Here is a 6,577-nt window from a genome sequence, read left to right as displayed (position 1 = left end):
ATTCCAAATTCATTTTAGGATCCAGAACTCAACTCCACTTTGGATCTCAGACTTCAGATCCAAAACTCATTTTAGAATCCAGAACCCAATTCTACTTTGGATCTCAGACTCCATATCCAAGTCCATTTTAGGATTCAGAATCCAATTTCATCTTGGATCTCAGACTTCAGATCCAACTCCATTTTAGGATCCAGAATCCAATATCATCTTGGATCTCAGACTTTAGATCCAGATCCATTTTAGGATCCAGAACCCAATTCTATTTTAGATCTCAGATTTCAGATCCTAAATCCATTTTAAGATCCATAACCCATTTTAGGATCCAAAATTCAATTCCATATTGGATTCCAGATCTTGGATCCAATTTTATTTAGGATCTGGAATCTAATTTCATTCCCAATTCTAGATTTTAAATCCAATTCACCTGAACTTTCTAAATCCGTTTCCATTTTTAAATACCATTTGAATTTCTCAAGTCCATCCTGATTTCAAATTTGAAATTCAATTCCACTTCAAATATTTATTTCCTTCTCTTAAATCCATGTTTAAATTCAAAGTCCATTTCTGACTTTGAAGCTTCATTTCCTTTTCACTCATCTTCCAATCATTTCTTTCCAAATTCAAAGATTTATTTTCCCAACTCTGATTATTTCAAAAGACTTAGAACTCCTCTAATCTATCTCAAGTTCTAAGTTAGATTCAATCATTTCTTCACTCCATCATCAAGTTCATCTTAGAACACTTGGAAATTTTCAAAGCGTCTTTTCAAGAGAGCATACATCCTTCCATTGCACAAGCATGATTCTCTGTGCATTTAGACTTAGGGTCAATTCATAGATAATATTTTGGCAAAGCAAAAGGCATAAATTTGATCCTTGGTTCGATTACCCCTAGTAAAGGCGCCAGGAACGGTCGAACCTCGTACCGACGAGTGTATTATATCTTCAATCTTATTTTAGTTCATTTAAAGAATGGAATAGCTTTTCAAAACCCAAATTTTAAATTCTTTAAATTCATTCATCATTTAGGATAGAACTGCATCATATTTTCAAAATTCTTTTTTCAAAACTCCAAGTGATATTAATATCTTCTTCAATCAATCTTCAATTCTTGTAAAATCCAATTCATCTTTTCATTTTCAATTCTATTTCATTTTTCAATCTCAAATTCCAATTTAACTTTGAGATTTCAAATTCATTTTATATTAAAAAAAAAATCCAATTCAAATCAGATTTCAAAGTTCAATTTGACTTTGAAATTTCAAATTCATTTTATATTCAAAAATTCCAATTCAAATCAGATTTCAAAGTTCAATTTGACTTTGAAATTTCAAATTCATTTTATATTCAAAAATTCCAATTCAAATCAGATTTCAAAGTTCAATTTGACTTTGAAATTCTAAATTCATTTTATATTCAAAACTCCAATCAAATTCAAAGTTCAATTTAAACTTTGAGATTCCTGATTCATCTTCTAAATTCCAAATTCAAGCTCCAGATTAAAGTTCGATTTGACTTTGAAATCCATTCATTCTCAAATCAAATTTGAAATTCCAAATTCATTTTAGGATCCAGAACTCAACTCCACTTTGGATCTCAGACTTCAGATCCAAAACTCATTTTAGAATCCAGAACCCAATTCTACTTTGGATCTCAGACTCCATATCCAAGTCCATTTTAGGATTCAGAATCCAATTTCATCTTGGATCTCAGACTTCAGATCCAACTCCATTTTAGGATCCAGAATCCAATATCATCTTGGATCTCAGACTTTAGATCCAGATCCATTTTAGGATCCAGAACCCAATTCTATTTTAGATCTTAGATTTCATATCCTAAATCCATTTTAAGATCCATAACCCATTTTAGGATCCAAAATTCAATTCCATATTGGATTCCAGATCTTGGATCCAATTTTATTTAGGATCCGGAATCTAATTTCATTCCCAATTCTAGATTTTAAATCCAATTCACCTGAACTTTCTAAATCCGTTTCCATTTTTAAATACCATTTGAATTTCTCAAGTCCATCCTGATTTCAAATTTGAAATTCAATTCCACTTCAAATATTTATTTCCTTCTCTTAAATCCATGTTTAAATTCAAAGTCCATTTCTGACTTTGAAGCTTCATTTCCTTTTCACTCATCTTCCAATCATTTCTTTCCAAATTCAAAGATTTATTTTCCCAACTCTGATTATTTCAAAAGACTTAGAACTCCTCTAATCTATCTCAAGTTCTAAGTTAGATTCAATCATTTCTTCACTCCATCATCAAGTTCATCTTAGAACACTTGGAAATTTTCAAAGCGTCTTTTCAAGAGAGCATACATCCTTCCATTGCACAAGCATGATTCTCTGTGCATTTAGACTTAGGGCCAATTCATAGATAATATTTAGGCAAAGCAAAAGGCATAAATTTGATCCTTGGTTCGATTACCCCTAGTAAAGGCGCCAGGAACGATCGAACCTCGTACCAACGAGCGAATCCCGTCTCTCCATTTTTCTGCAATATTTCAAAACGGAGGTGAGTTAATTTTCTAAATATTTTCAAATCAAGGTCAAGTGAGACCCCACAAAAGAGTTTCTCTCTCTCTTCTCTTCTTTCTTTTCTCTTCTCTCTTTCTTTTCTGTCTTCTATTTTCTCCCTTTAAAAAGGAGGAAATAGAGGTTGAAAAGGGGGAAAGCGAAGGAAGAGAGAGAAACCACAAGAGAGGAAAATTTTTGCGATGATCACAGTATGAACTCAGCAGTGCAAAGAGAGCTTTCAGGAGCTGAAGAAGAGGCATACTATTGCCCCAGTACTCACCTTGCCTTCAGGATAGGGAGACTTTACTGTTTACAATGATGCATTGGATACTGGATTGGGATGTGTGTTGATGCAACATTGAAAAGTCATAGCATACACTTCACGCCAACTGAAAGTGCATGAGAGAAATTATCATATACACAACCTGAAGCTTACAACAGTAATTTTTGCACTTAAGGTTTGACAGCATTACTTGTAGAAAGAGAAATTTGAGGTTTTCTCCGACCATAAGATCCTCAAATACATTTTCTCAGAAAATGACCTGAACATGAGGTAAAGGTGGTGGTTAGAGTTCTTAAAGGACTGACTTCTCCATATCATACTACTCAAAAAAAGCTAATGTAGTGGTTGATGCTTTGAGCAGAACAACAGAAAGTCTTGCTAGTTTGATTAGCAGCGAGTGGAGGTTACTTAAGGACTTGATCGACTGAAGACCTTTTGACATCGACTTAGGTCGCATCCATATTGTCAGCTTAGTTGTGAGGACAAAGCTTATGGACCGAATCATCGCTCAACAAAATGATGACCCGAGCTTAACGAAGATGGTTGCAGCGTGCAAGTAGGATAAGGCAACTCTTCATCTGGAAGAAGATGCAAGCATCTAGTATAGTCAAAGACTTAAGGTACCAGAGGATCCTCAGTTGAGGAAAGAGCTTCTAAACAAGGCACATCAGACCAAATTCACTATACATCCGGGTAGCACAAAGATGTATAAGAACCTTCAAAGGAATTACTGATGGCACGACATGAAGCGAGACATTGCCAAATATGTATCGAGATGCTTGGTCTGCCAGCAGGTCAAGATAGAGCATGAGAGACCTGGTGGCATGTTGCAGACAATAGAGATTCTGCAGTGGAAGTGAGAGAACATTAACATGGACTTCGTAGTAGGTCTGCTCAGGACACACCATTAGTATGACACCATTTGAGTTATAGTAGATTTCCTTACAAAGTCGGTACACTACCTACCGTCCAGGGCGAATCAAACACTGGAGAGTCTAGCAGATTTGTATGTTGACGAGATCATCAGGTTACATGGGGTACCTACCTCGATCACTTCAGATAGAGATTTGAGGTTCATGTCAAAGTTTTGGGGGCAACTTCAGAAAGCTTTGGGGACAAAGCTTAAGTTCAGTATGGTGTTTCACCCACAGATGGACGGACAGTCAGAGAGGACTATCTAGACCTTAGAGGATATGTTGTGATCTTATGCTTTAGAGTAGAAAGGCGATTGGAGTAAACATCTGAAGCTAGCCGAATTTGCCTACAATAACAACTATGACTCGAGTATCGACATGAATCCATACAAGGCATTGTACAAATGACCCTGTAGGTCCCCGGTTTGTTAGAGCGAGGTTGGTGATCGAGCTATAGAGTCATCAATAGTTCTACAACATTACACAGATCAAGTATAGTTGATTCGGAAGAGACTTCTGATGTCTTTTTTTGCAATCGTTGTAATTTTGAAAAGATTTTTAAATGAAAAACATGTGAAAACCAAACATCAAATAATAAAAACCGGTTCTCACTAGTGGATGAGACCGGGTCAAACTCAGGGAACGGGAATATGTTGTATTCAAACAAACAAGTCTAAACTATTCTTTATTGCCGAATTATTGAAATGTAAAATGTTCAGAAAAGTAAAAACAACTAGCTATTACAACAAATGAATACCCTTCGCAGAGGGCGTAAAGTGCAATATTTACAAACCCAATTTCAAATTTCTAATTCTAAACTAAAAAGTAAAACGAAGCTTTATTCTTCGTACTTCGTGTCACTTAATCGCTTCCACTCCAGTCCTGTGCTATCCTGCACAATTCAAAAGGACACGAGCAGTACAAGAGAAAGAAGTAGACAATAGCTAAAAAGGACAATACTAAAACAATGAAACGTAAAATAAACGAAATCTAAATGACAATAACTAGATAAACCTAATGACAATTAACTAAGTAATTAAAAATACAAATTGCTTGTATCAATCAAATATGCTAAAAACTAATAGCTAACAATTCAATGAACTAACAATGCAATCCAGCCATTTGATCACTCCTTCCAAAATACTGATTTAAATTCTAAACAGCCACCCTGGAAAATGAGTTAAAAACAACACTGTAAAGAAAACTCAGTAAAATATACTTCAGATCAATGAAAATAAGATAGATCTTCAAAAATTTGAAATTGCATTGATCATTCAAACTGATTCAGGGATCAAATTAATTCAGAGAACAGCAATGATCGTCACTTTTGATCCAGTAATTCAAAATCAAACATTTGATCCAGTAATTCAAAATCAACAAAATGGTTGAACACATTTCTCTTTCATTAAACAAGCCTTCTACAGGAATCACATAATCAACCAGAATTTTCAGGTGGTACTTCAATCCCTTGCTGGAGAAACCATTAAACAAAAATCCATCTCCGGATTTGCAGTAAAACTCATGCCATCAGATGGAACTCACTACAGATATACGATGATAAAAAAAACACAGCAATAAGAGGAATCCAGCTATCCGATCAAATGAAATCAACACAGAAATTAATGAAAAAAATTCTGAAACTAAATCACACTATGAACAGAATTTTTAGAAATGAGAAAACAATAATAAACAGAAAATCAACGACAGCATGAAATTGATTAACAGATGAAAAAAAATTTCAGAAACATCAATGATCGGTTTAATTTTTTTTTCGTTTTATTTCTATATTTTTTTTTCTTTTTCAGACGAAAACAATAAAATCAGACAAGTTGAAAGAAGAAGAAGAAGAATCGGAGGAAAAAGAGAAAGAAGAAGATACAGAGGATGAAGAAAAATCAGAGGAAGAAGAAAAAGAAGAAGAAGAAGAATCTGAAGGAGAAGAAAAAGAAATCGGTAGAATCAGAAAAAGAAGAAGAAGAAGAAGTAGGAGAAGAAGGAGAACTCAGCACTCACCGTGAATGAATCTGAGGGAAGAAGCTGGCGACCTCCACCACCGCTGCCGTCGCTGGAAGGAAGCTCCACCACCGCCGGTTTGAAGAAGATAATAAGGAGGAAGAAGAAATAGAGGAAGAAGAAGGGGAATCCGGCAATGGAAATGGATGAGAAGAAAGGGAAGAGAGGGAAAGAGGGGAAAGGGAATTGGTTCAGGCGTAAATGGGGGAGGCACTGATTTTTTCTGAGTTTGGGGTTTTTAAAAATAACGAACCGGCTAGAACCGGTTTGAAACAGATGCAAACCGGTTCAAGCCGGTTTGTTTATTTATTTTTTTTTTAAAAGCAAACCGGGTGAACCGGTTTGTGTTTATTTTTGCAATTTTCAAAAATCAAAAACTATATAAAATTTTCAAAGATTTAAAAACAAAACTTATTTATGAAGAACTAAAAAAAACTATTCTAAATTTTTTTTCTCTTTTTTAAAAAAACAAACACTTAAAATGAAAAAAATATTTTTCTCTATTATTTTTTTATTTTATTTAAAAAAACTAAAACTAAACTACTATGATTATAGAAAAACTAAAATATGTATACAAATGTAAAAATAAAACTATTTTTCATGCATTTTCTATTTTTAAATCATTTTAGCACATTTACTCAAAAACTAACATAAAATTGGGTTTTTGAAACATTATTTTATAAAATCATGCATATTTAAATGTTAATAAACCCTGAATTATATGCATGATCAAATACCCCCATGCTTATGTTTTGCTAGTCCTCGAGCAAACTAGAAAAATGCAAGAAATCAAACTATCACCTAACTCACTTTCGTAGGAATCACGATTGCATTTAGCTCA

Source organism: Nuphar pumila, chromosome 14, assembly GCF_984573655.1.
Source record: "Nuphar pumila chromosome 14, dmNupPumi1.hap1.1, whole genome shotgun sequence".
NCBI classification, from domain to species: Eukaryota; Viridiplantae; Streptophyta; class Magnoliopsida; order Nymphaeales; family Nymphaeaceae; genus Nuphar; species Nuphar pumila.
This window is presented reverse-complemented; position numbering follows the sequence as displayed.